Genomic DNA, 13,381 nt, shown 5'->3' with positions numbered 1-13,381 from the left:
TGGCTCGTTCCCAACAGGTGCTTATCCTATTTGTTCTTTAAAAATCTTCAGCGAAGGAGATTTCACATCTCTAGTGCACGCTCCTTATTCCCTAACCTTAGATGATTTGGGTTTTTTATTTTCTACATTGCAAATCTGGATGATTCCCGCCTCCAGATTCTGCAAAGACCAACTTAAGGCAGACTTCCTTATTCTGGAAGAAAATACCTAGAGCACAGAGGCAGAAAGTTGTTCTCCACCAGAGTTTAATCCATGAAGTTGAACACAATTTCCCCTTGAACACGATGACTGCTATAATGTTGCAGTCATCACTTCCACTAATATAACCTCTCCTGATCCAGTTTATATGATGGTCAGTGAAATTAGTCATCAGGTTAAAACCAGATTCATCCTTTACTTTGCAGAGTGAGGAGCATCAGTGTATCCACAGCCTACTTTAATTACAGCTTTGTCTTCTCCAGGTCTTGTGAATTTAGATCTCCCTTTATTTAAGGGTGCTCTAGAAAATAAGGCATGTGTCTTTGCATTGGAGGACAATACTCAAATTGTGACAGTGATTTTTTTTTTTTTTTTTTTTTCCCAAGCAAACTTGAGCTATAAACCAGTTTTACTGGATTCCTTTATTTTTTGGAAATGAGGATGAACAACTGGCATCTTCTGATGAGGTGATGAATTTGTTGATGTCAAACGAGACTAGCAAGATGGAAGTCCTTTATACTGAACAATAAATTAGTCTGTTAATTACTTAATTCCCAGGCACATGAAAGAGTCCTGCAAGGGTTGGCAGAGTAACTGGATAACTCCCAGGTTCAGGCTTTTTAGTACCATTATGTTATAATTGCTGATTGGCACAGGATTCTGTTCACTGTTCCCGGGGGGGGTCAGCAGTATGTGTGTCTGAGTGGTGAGGATTCCTAGGCAGTGATTTATGCAGTGGTTTTGATAGATAGAAAAAGGCAGTAAGAGTTTATTAGCAGAGTATCAATGTTGAGGGGGAGGAAGGGGGCTGGAGCATATGAATTCCCTTGCCAACGAATGAAAAGAATAAAACTGGAATAAGAAGAGTGGCAATTCAGAGACAATAATTTACTCTAGAAAGAAGGTGGAAATATTTACTCATGTTTGGCAAGCTTCTCATTTTGCTCTTTTTTTTTGCTAGTGACTGTGTCAGGAGAAAGGCAAGTATCACTAACTAGAGGAGAAAATTTAGCAGTGTGTTTAAATGTTTCATTGTAATGTCCCTTCCTAAGTGAACCTCCATTTAATGTTTAAAGGGCTAAAAATATTACGTACGCATCAATAAAACAACATAGTTTTAACTTCTAATTAAGTTTTAACTTAGAATACACAGATGTCAAAGCCACTACTCTAATTAGTGTCTTTTTTGTTATTTAGCAATTAGCTAACTCATTCGTAGTGAGTAATGAAGAGACTGAAAAAAAAAAAAAAAGCAACCTACTACCAGTACAAGTCTTCTTGCTGCCCCTCTGTCATACTTAAAATAAAATAAAATAAATATGTATTTATTTTAGTTTAATCTTGCTCCCCCAGTTCATTAGAATGCTCCTAGAGGTTACAGAGTATAATGTTCTGGATGCTCAGTATTCCCAGGTGGGTATGTTAAATCAGATTAATACAGAACTTGTCTCCTGCTCTGGGTAACCTGTATTAAGAAATTCAGGTTTATATTAAAATTGAACTGTCTATTGTCATGGGCTTTTATAGTTGTGAAACAGTTTGTTTCCCTGTTTGTGTTACCCTTTCTCCCCCTGAACTTATTTATTTTAATAATATTTTGGAAGCTACAAAAGTACCGGCAGAATTCTCATTAATATGTTGTTATTAAAAAAGATAGACCTTTAATTGCAGGTAGTGAACACAAAATGTGTTGGCAATGTCTTGAAGAGAATGATATCACTTAGTATTCTTCTATCATTATAGTGATGTTGTTTGCAATGCTTTTACTAGGGGGTTGTGTATTTTTTTGATGATAAATTCTTAAGTTAAGGGTTTATAACTTAACTGTAAAAATATGCTTTAGGCGGAAACATGACATATAAATTCTGAATATGGAACTGAATGTTGTTTCTAGTTTTAAAACAAGCAAACAATAAAACAAGCTTCATGTGAGAATTTAATGGGTATGAACCAAAACTCCTGACAGAAAATGACCTTTTCTGTAGATTATCTTTTGTTATTTTCCTTGCTTAACAACCCTGCCCCAAAATGCATACTCCAGAACAAAGGAAAAAAAGATTAACTTAATGTTAAGCTTTCTCAACACTTTGCCTCTAAAACAGTGTGTTTTGGAACTTCATGAACAGAACTTTACAAAAGTTGAAGAGTGGGGGGTTGTTGCAAAGGAAGCCTCTTCTATTCTGAGCATTCCTTTGCAAATCAAGGATTCTCTGTAGTATTAAAAAATTCAGTACAGACCCCTAAAAGGTGGAGCTATTTTACAGAGCTGCCGGGAAAAGAAAAAATAGCAAAACAGTATTTCTTGCCTATAAATGTAGTACGCTCTCAGGAAAAATCAAAATGCCACACATCCCATTAAATCCACCAGATGATCTGGTACAACAGAGGAAAGTTGGACTTAGCAAGAAAGAAATCGTGACCTTACAGCCAAGAGCCATGTGTTCATCTGAGACTCTGGCACTCTAATTTCACAGGGCAAAGTGGCTTCTTAGTGAAATAACACGTTTCTGTGTGGAGTGTTTTAACACAATGGTCAGTAAGGACTCGAGAGTACTGATGTATCTTCCAGCTAACTTTTGCTCTTTATCAGTTAGCTTTGGTGAAAGCACTATTATGTACATGACACTAGCTGAGTGTAACTGGTACTATACTGGTGCACGCTGTGAGTGCCTGCTGTGTGGTCATGCAGTATAAAATGCCGTTTTTCTGTTTGATTTTTGGTAGTTTTCTCCACTTGTGGGTCAGCAGGGAAATCGGCAGGTCTCAATGGGGGGAGTGATGCTAATTTTCTTGTGCAAGTTCTGGTCTGAATGTAGATGTGCACAGACACATGGTGACAGCCATGTCTCATAATTGGAGGGTGGTGCTCCAACAACCTGTTTACATTTTCCATATTACTTCGTCTTCCATCTGATAAATAGGAATTTGGTGCATAGGTCCCCTTGGCAGAGGAGTATTAGCTATGGTTGGTTATTAAAGTTAAAAAAGTGTTGTGGTTTTTTGGGTTTTTTTTCATCCTGTTCAAACTACTTTAATTTTTTAGCATGTATACCTTCAAGATTAAGTCGTAGCTTTTGCTTGTTCCTAGGCATATATGAGCTTGTGTAGTTCTTTGTGTTGCAACCAGTTAGTAAGAAGGGTACAGAAACATGCTGGAACTGGAGACTGAGAATTGCAAGAAGCTAGCAAACACTGTACCATACTTTGAAATGTGGGGTTCTGTATTTTTCTACCATGCTGAAGAAGCTAGGGAAAGTGGAATGCTGTAAAGTCACCCCTGTGACTGCTAAACTATTCTGGAGTTGAAGCTTATAATTCAAGGAAGCTTAGCAAGGTGAAATTGATAGATCTGAACTTTCATCCAGAAGTGAGTTCACCCAGAAATACTTATTTTCCTTCCCTTGTTGGCATTTGCTGCTGTGCTCTTTGTTACTACTTATAGCCTGTTGTCCCTCTGTGGCAGGGACCATCAGCTTCTGTGTATTTCGTTAGTCCAGACTGGGAAATTATGGCATTTAGAAACAGAAGAAGGAGAAAAAGAGTATTTTTAAGGTTATGGGAGCAGTAGAGAGGACTGACATCTAACTCTAAGAACATGGTCCTCAGTTGATGGAAGCTGGTTTAATTCCTTCCCTGACATTAGCAGTGCTTGATAGACTTCTCTGAGGCCCCCCCTGGTTAAGGCCTTGGATGTGTATGTTCATAGAAAATTGCTTTCACATTTGAACCAGCAGTGTGTCCTGGCATGCTATATGTACTTTGACTTAATGCCTTAGAAAGAATTAAAAATACAGAACGTAAACTTTGCTGCATGATATTTGTGTTCACAATTCTGGACTATTTTCTCACCAAGCAATGAGGACAGGGAGCTTGTTTTTCATGGGGAGAGGGGAGTAAAAAAAAATTGTTTGCTTATCCCCCACGGACCAACCAGTGCTCTGCTCCTCTGAAGATGCTCCACACCTGCAGCCATTGCTGAGTACCGTGGGATTGCCCGATGGGAGAAAGAAAGGAACTTGCTGGGGAGCCACACTGACTTTGTCACCTACAGAAGTGTCATCAAGAGCTAGTCTCACCTGTGGGGATCCTTGCTGCTCTGCAGGGTATTGCAGAAGGGTCATCAGCTGTGATTTCAGGCTGGATTTCCAGCTGTGTGGATGTGATGGCAGCATGCAGTAACAATGCAGCTCTGCTCCTGCCTGGAATTTCCCAGGTACAAATATGTTGCCAAGGCTTCTAGAAGGTGTGGAGCCTGCTGCATACGCTCTGCCCAGTTGTGAAGGACTAAATCTGGTCCTCTGGGGATGTATTTCACCTGTATGCTCTTGAAACCCTGGATAAGTTTATAAATTCTTTGAATTTCACTAGTCAAAGATGACACCCTTGAAAAAACCCAGAGGTAGGAGTACCTCTGGAGGGAACCCATCAGTTACCTCCTAGAAATGTGCAGTTGGGCAGACTTTCCCATTTCTATTCTAGACGTGCTCCTCTTCTCTTTCCTCCTGGTGGATTTTCCACCCCGTATTTTGTCTAGATTGCTAAATGTAGTAGAAGATAGCATATTTCTTTACTGAGCTGAATACTTTTTGTTAATCCAGGGTCCAACATTTTAATTCTTGCTTCACTGCTTTTATTTAGGTAATGAAAAAAGATGTGGAGTACTGTTGTGAAGTCACAAAGGATTCAAGACGCAAAGTAACTCAAATTTAAACACATCTGGGAAGACTTTTGAAAAAATGAGTAAAAAATCAAGAAGGAAAAATGCAAGAAAGGACACATCCTAATCAAACTTAAGGTTTATACTCTCTTATTTCTTCCACATTATACTTTGCTCTTTTGGGGGGCTGAGGAGGAAGGTTTATTACATCTAGCATGCAGAGTGACAGTCCTGTAGCAAAGCGATTCAATGCTGGAGAGTTTGCAGGCAGAATTCAATAGTACAAAGGTTTTCAGAAACTATTTTTCTTCCCCCCCCCTTTTTTTTTTCTACAGCAACGTTTCCTAGCCATTCATCATAAAGCACGAAAAATCAAAGAGCAATATTCACGAGCCTCCTAGTACAGTATGTTAAACCCTGATAACTGTCAGGAAGAGGCTGTCTGAAAGGGAAGAGCCAGGTAGCAGTACAGAAAACAAAAAATGTTGGAGAAAAAGTACTGAAGAATAAAAGGAGAGAAAATGTGCTAAGCAAAGGGGGCCAAGCAGTACTCCTGCGTTATATTTGTCATGCTGCCATTTTGTTAACAAGAGAGATATATTACACCAGTGTAAAATGTTGTGAGTTCTGGAGCTCTGTCTGTTTTCACAGAACCCTGGAGTGACCATGTGTTTCAGTGGTAGATAGTGTTCTTACGAAGTACTATACTGGATACCGAAATATGTGAGTTTGAATTTATTCAACTAATGTTTTATGAGAACATCTTTCAGCCTAGGGCTTGACTATGAACAGTTTGCTGTGAAGATTTGATATTCAAAATATGAACTGTTTTCAGTAGATGCATAGGAACTTCAGAATATGTCTCTGTTGTCTGTCTGGAATATTGTAAGTCTTGACATCAGATTTTGTGATGTACTTTTTCGGTTGTAAATTCAAAACTCTTGTTCACTGGACATTCTATTGTATTTTTTTAACACTACTGTTTGGTCAGAAGTGTGTCATAGTACAGATCTAGAATATTTCTCAAGAGTAAGCAGGAAGCATGTGATTTTTTAAATTTTTTTTTCCCCAATTTGAGTGAATATTCATAAGTTGTCTTCTGCAGAACACTCCTGACTCCAACCTTGGCACCATTGAGGCTAGATGGCTGGTAGCATATTAAAGAAAATAGGGCTTCCTCTTCGACCTCCCAGAAGAGCACATCTCTGATCTGCTTGATGGGCTTCAGTGATGTCTCCATGTAGAGGTATGTTGTCTTATGCTTTTCCTTTTCTCTGTTCAATCCAATCTGGAGCTATTTTCAGCCATTTTCTCTATTTCAAGGGAATATTATAAACAAATAAAATGCATGCAAGCAAGAAAAAGAGAGCTATCTTGACAAGTGCAAAGTATAAAATGACCATACTACAATGCTTTGATTGTGAGCAGCGATTTCTGTGATAAATAAAAATTGAACCCATGGTTATAGGTAGTAAATTCTGCTGGGGTTTTTTTGTTGTCTTGTAGTCACCAAATATGAAGAGCAATGAAACATTTGGTGTCTAGAAATGCTTTTAGCTTTATGCCTCTCTCTGTAATTAAAAGTGTGTTAGGATATCCTCAACATATCAGTATTAGTCATGGGAGCTGCTGCAATGATGAGTTTTAGCCATTCCAGGAAACTTGCTTGCCCCTTCATAGATAATACCCAGATAATTTGGAAGAATAAGCCAGTTTTTATACCCTCTTGTCAGTCTAGATTCTTTCTACTCTCTAAGAGCCCAAGAACATTATTGCTTAGTGGGAATGTTTCTGATTGATGCTTGTTTTGATGCTTAGCTTCTCCCATGTCTCTAGTCATTGCATGTGTTAGTGTCTAGCTAGTTAAGAGAACATGTGAAAAGTTTCTTTCCAACCTAGGATCATTTTCTTTCTTCAACCAGCTAGTAGGAATTATCCTCTGCTTTTCTGGGAGATATCACTTTTAAAACAAGCTCATCATCCACTAATCCATTTTCAAACCCTGTTAGGCAATCTGGGTTAAGTAGAGTATAACAGAGTTATCCTGCTGGATTGATTGTGTAGAGTTAGATCTTTTACATGTGGGGAGCCCAAGACCCCAGGGTCTAGTAGTAATATTGTCTACTCCATGAATAATTTATTGAATCCATAAAGATTGTGTTCTGTTACAAAATATAGGTTGGAGGGAATGGGCTGGTTTTTTTTTTTTTTAAGGTTCTGCAAAACTTTCACAGCCAAAGCTGAAACATGACCAAACAGGTGTTGGGAATGAAATTTATAAAGTTTTTCAAATCTGGACTAAACTGGGTCTAGCTTTTCATTGGTTATTGTTCTCCAGCAGCTTCAAGTAATGATCATTTATTCAGAAGCAACCAGTTTCCTGTTCTTCTGCAAAGTTATCCAGCGCTCACTTAGATTTTGCGGGTACCAAGCCTGTATTTGAATCCCAGTTCTGGTTTGGTGTCATATCTCATACTCAAACCTTGCATCACCATTGTCCCTGGGGCATCCTGCATATGCTGGTACTTGTATGTGCCTATCGTAGCTCTTGAAGAATATCTAGTATTCTTTCTAAGTACGAAAAATTCAATTTGTTTAGGTAATGCAGATGTTTGAAAAACCATTCTGTAAATATATAATATTTTTCAATTGTAGTAAAAAATATGAGAAAACGAGCAAACAAAATAGGACAAATGTTACATATAAACTCTGGAGGAATAAATATCACTCTGACCTCAAGTAGGCCTCTCTGTTCTTGAATGTTGTTCTACCCTCAATAATTCTGAGTGTAACAGGACTGTAATGCCCAGTGGTCAGGAAAAACAAGGAACAGAACTCGGCTCAGAAGAGCTGGATTTTCTCAACTCACACTAATAATCATGCAAGTCAGAATGAATACTCATGTTTGTTTTGCATTTCCTCTCTATCTAAAAGAGGTGCAACTGGATGAATCAAAGAGAGAAAAGAACGTTTCAATTCTTGTATTCATAGTGTTTAACAACGCAGAAAATCTGTTGTTACTCTTTATGCTGTTTTGCTTGTCATTCCCCGTTTCTAGGGGAGTGAACATTGTAAAATGAATGCGAGGATCCTGTTCTTTGTCTCCTACCATATTCCCTGTCTGCAGCATTTTCATTCCCTCCAAGGCACCTCTATTAAGTGTTTCTACAGCTCTCACAGATTCATCCTGGTAGTGTGAACAGCTGGATGGCAAATGCATTTCCTGTCCTGCCTTCGGGTGACCCAAAACCTTAAAAAATTAAGAGGAGGAAAGAGGCTATTTTGCCAGATCAAGACCAGGGCCTCTTCCATGTCTCATGTTAGTTTTTTACTCTCCAGTCTGCTGGTTACTCAGAGTGGATCCCTGTGCCTGTCTTTCTCACTGGGTCATTTGGTTTTATATAGTTAAATTGGTATGAAAACAGAAGCCTCAACTTTATTTTGCTTCCTCAGCAGCTTGGCAAGAGGGTGTTCTTGTATGGCCTTTCTGTCTGGATTTATCCAGAAACTCCCTTGTTGCCTCTGATCCTGATTATTTTGTTTGTGCAAGATCCCACTGTGATCAGTATATGAGTTTTAAGCAGGTGCAGAAGTGCTTTTCAGTGTCAGATACATGACCTCTTCAATTTCCTAACTCCTGGTGGTGTATCCTAACCATATCACAAAGAAACATTGACTTCTTGAGTTAAATTCAGGTTTCCTCTTCTGCGTTCTGAATAAGAGAACTGCATAGTCCAAGTATGTGAAGAGAAACAAGATTTGTTCCTCAAAAATGCTTTTCTTTATATCCCTTTTAAAAATATCATCTGCAAATACTCTTGTAACAACATGAGCAGCATTAGTCAGTCTATGAAACAGCTCTGCCTTTATCAAAGACAGGAATTTAAATGACTCCTGAAGAAAAAAGGATTCCAAGATACCAGTAGAGTTACTGTATTCTCAAATCTCAACATCTTTCTCCTCCTTTAATGGCAAATTTCCTTGTTTTAAGAATTTCTTTTAAAATTTAATTACAGATTTTATACATCATAGTATGTACAAGTATTCCATCTGTGAGTAATGTTACAGGCAGTTTAGCTGTAGCTTACTTCCATTTATACTTAGTTTTTTGTCTTTTCCTGGTAGCATTTATTATTCCTCTTATTCCTTCTCATTTTTGTTCTCAGTAGATGCAACTGTTTTTTACTTAGGCTTTGCAATGTAGATGAAACTATAACACTCAAAATATAGTATTATTTCTAGAACTGTGTAGACGAAAAAGTGTGGTTTGAGGTTCTGAGCTTTTCTCCTTTGAATATGTAGAGGGATTATTTTCTCCTTAGTTCAACAATAACTTAAAAGTATTTTCTTAAATAAGCAGATGAAGAAATTAAAAAAGCACGCTTGGGTGAAAAACGGGGCACTCTTAATGTGAATTGTTTTACAAACGTTACAATGGCTGAGATATCCAGGAAACAAATTTAATATAATTAAGTCATTTACCCAGGAGATTCCTATTAACTAGTAAATTATTAGCATCAGAATTAAAGACCTGCACAGTGCAAATATTGACATATTAGAATGCTAAAATTAGAAGATATTATAATCATGACTAGGGCCAGAGATAGTTCACCCAGGGCAAGATGTCAAGAGGAGGCAGGAGCTGTCTCATGAATGCAAGATGTAGCAGAGTGTAATTCATAGGAAGTTTAGCTCCTGTTGCAGATGCAAGGCATGGCTAATGAGCTGACTTCATATCTTGCCTCTGGAGAAGGCAGGTTGCTCCAGATCCATCTACACTTGTTCTATAGTGAAGATGTAGACATTGAGTCCTAAGTTTGACAGGACTTAGGAGCCAATCTCATTCAAATATTTGACGCAACTTGGGGAAAAATTAACAGTTAAAATAAAAAATTATTGCCAGTTAAAATAAATATTTAATTGTCAACGGGAATGGGAATGGGAAGCAGAAAAACAAATATTAAAACAACAACTTTCCTCCCTATTTCCTAGGCTCAGCTTTGCTTCAGATTCCTCTATACTCACCCACAGTGGTGCAGCAGGGATGGGTGTTGAGATCAGTCCATCACAGTTCTCTTCTGCTTTTCCTTCCTCCTCACACCTTTCCTCTGCTCCAGAGTGGGCTCTCTAGGGCTGCAGTACTCTCAGGAGTGTCTGTCTGCTCCATAGGGGGCTCTCTAGGGCTGCAGTGGGTATCTGCTCTGCAATGGAGCACCTCTTCCTCTGACCTTGGTGTTTCCTCTGTTGTTTCTCCTTCCATTCCCTCTTCCCCTCCACCCAGCACTTTCTGCCCTTTCTTTAAATATGTTTTCCCAGAGGTGCTCCACAAGTGGCTGAGGGACTCAGCAGTGGCTGCGGTGGGTCAGCTAGAGCCGGCCGTGTCTGACACGGGGCAGCCCAGCCTCTCCTCACAGAGGCTGTCCCTGCAGCCCTCCCAGCACCGTGCCACCAATACGTAGGCCCAAGGCTGGTGATAGAGGTTTTTGCAAAGTTCATTTGTGAATAGTGAGCTTTTGGTTTCTTTGAAAGAGCTCCCAGCAAGCCAAATGTAAGGTCTTAATACTTTTTTTTCTTTTCCAAAGGGGGACCAAGTTTCCTGCTGTAAGAACTGTTTCAGCAGAGACAGGTAGCTCATGATAAATTTAACTGTAATCTGCTAAATATATGCTAATGCTTTACTTTCGATGTATGAGCGTTCATGCCTCTTACCCATTGGTGCTAATTATCTAACATACATTCCTGTAAAGCTAGAATTGCGTGAGGTATGTTAGTGCTTCCTAAACTTTATTTCAGACAACTTTCCAGCTTATTCATCAGGAGGTAATTTTATCGCTCCCGGACACAGCTCACACAGAGTAATGTGGCTCTTGCAGTTTTCTCTGCAAAAACGACAAGACACAGGCCAGCTGGTCCCCCACTGCTCGCTCTGGTGAAATGATATTCCCATCACAACTCCTGCCGTAATCACTTCTACTAATCTTGCTCTCTCTCCTTCCCACGTAGATTCTCCAGATCATTACACAGGTTAGCTCTCCCCTGCCTGCCCACCAGTCACAGGATTCAAACAACGAGCCTCAAATTATGCTGAGAATAAATGGAGATAAATAGCAAACCCAAGGAGACAAATAAGACAAACACCTTGAAGAGGAACCAGTAGGCAAAATAGGATGTGACAGGCTCAGGAAGATGAGAGGGAATGATTTCCTGGAATGCAGCAGCAATTTCATGCCAGCAGCGATGCACTGGCTGTACTTGACCTTCAGTAACCTTTATCCCCATCTCCTACTGCTGTTCCTACAGCTTCTCAGCCCAGTTCTCCTCCTTTGCTGCTGCTCTTGTGGTTTCTGTGGTCAGATAGCTTATCTAAGCGGTACAGATGCTGCATTTTCTGAAATTGGGCTCTTCCTGTGGAGGTGCTGCAAGCTGTGCATTTCCCCACACCTTCATGGAGTGGGATGCAGCCTAGGGGCTCTGCGGTGGCATGTGGAGGGAAGTCCTCTGTGTATCTTCTCAACAGCTTTGACCTGACATTGTCACATGTGGAAATTAATGTCCAACATTAACAGAACAATCCCTCAGGGAAAACTGCTCAGAATGTTTTCTTGAGACCTTCTAGAAGGGTGCTGTTTGCTGGTTTGGCTGGGAATTTTCTGGCAAAATGGGTTTTTCCCTTGAAGGTGTCAGTTCCTTGACATTAAAGCAGTTAATAGGAATGAATAAATGCCAATAATTTCTTGTAAGATGCTTTCTGGGGTTTAAGTATTCTGATTTGACAGGCCTGGAGACAGAAATCATTTGTCTAGTTTGAAATATCTGGTGAATAGAATTACAAAACATGTCTTTTAAAAGCTGAAATAAAAATTAAATATTATGAAATTATCAAAGTGGAGAGTTTCTACTGATGTAAATTTTTTGGTGTACATGACTCATGCCCTTTTTTTTTTTTTCAGTTTTGCCTCTTTGTCTCACATCGGCGCAGGGGGAGAGGAATCTTGAAAATATTGACAGGACATGGCTTTGGGTAACCACCCCACCCTGGTCTTGTTCTTCCTCATTTGAACAGAAATAGTCAAAAAACGAAGGATTTGTCATGTTATATGAAGCAATTGTCAAATAAATCTTGTTAGTGGAGACCACCAGCAGCTTTGGAAGGAAGTGAGTATCCCCAGTCCAATGATGCTCAAAATATTTTAAGAAAGAAGGTTGCTTTTGTGTTTAAGCTGTGCGTCAGGATATCAGTTCCTTTTGGCAATGCATAGAGGCCAACAGCAATGGCATCAAATATCTGTGCAAGTACTTCATTTGATTCAATATAGTGCATCTTCTAATCCTGTTCCTGAAACTGTAACTGTGTTGTTTGGTCTCAGTATGCTCTTGCGTAGTATCATGCAGTGCAATATCAAAACACTTTCTGTTACTAAGAGCAGTGTGTGTGTGAATGCATCTTTGTATGAAGCACTCCCCTCTGTCTCTTCTCAGCCTGTCAGGAAAAGAGTTGGATTATTTTATAGAATTTTTGCTTTGTTTGAAGAAATGATTGAGGGATGTTCACCTGGAAAGATTAGGTTTGCACTGAAGTTTGCAAGTGAGTTTATTTTTCTTTCCTCAGGGAAGAAGGTCCGTAGTCCACATCCAGCTCCTCCAAAAGTTGTCTTCTCCTCTTAGGACCATCATGCTGTTCGCTGGCAGATTCACTGTTTGGAGGAACACAGCTGTCATGGGAGGTCATGATCAGAGAAGGGAAAGGAGGTCTCACAGGTAGGTGGGGCCAGTCCTGCAGCACTTTTTGAATTTCAGGGTAGCAACCTTGAACTCGTCTCTGCTCTTTGGGGAGCCTGCACCGTAAGCCAGAGCACTGGGGTGAAGTGTTTGCTGTGACCTGCCTTGCTGATCAGATGAACTGTTATGCATAGCAATACTTGGTATGTTTTTCAGGATATATAACTTCACTCCTAGATCTGAATTGAAGTGACGTAAATACCACACAGTTCACGACTTCATCAGACCTGTTCATTTACTGAAGGTATTTTATGGCTTTTTTTTTTTTTTCCTAATTCCTTTTACCTTCACTTATGTACAAGAAAATTTTGTATGGCCTGTAATGAATGAATTTCTTACAGCTGAGAGAAAATAGTTCATTTATACAGGATAAGTCCAAAATACTCTTTTTAATTGCCTTAGAGCAATATAGTTCAGTAGACCTATATGCTAGGGAAACATAATATTAGTTTACCAATGATTGTCTCTCTTAAGATTAAATTATTTTAGAAATATGAATGGTGTAAGACTTTTTTCCTGGTTTTCTTGTAAAGCTCTAGTTTGCTCGCTCTGTCCATAAAGTATTCTTTATTGTTTTAAGTCCTGTTGAGGCCGTGCTTCAGTGATATAGTGAGCTTCATTGCTTCTGCCAAAGATCCCCCAAAACCTGCAGCCTCAGGATACAAAATACAGAGCTGGTACAAACTCCTTCTGCTGGTTCCATTTTGTTCAAGCGTAATTGATAGGTTAATGTTACAATGGCAAGTT

Source organism: Antrostomus carolinensis, unplaced genomic scaffold (genome assembly GCF_000700745.2).
Source record: "Antrostomus carolinensis isolate BGI_N321 unplaced genomic scaffold, ASM70074v2 scaffold19197, whole genome shotgun sequence".
Lineage (NCBI taxonomy): Eukaryota > Metazoa > Chordata > Aves > Caprimulgiformes > Caprimulgidae > Antrostomus > Antrostomus carolinensis.
This window is presented reverse-complemented; position numbering follows the sequence as displayed.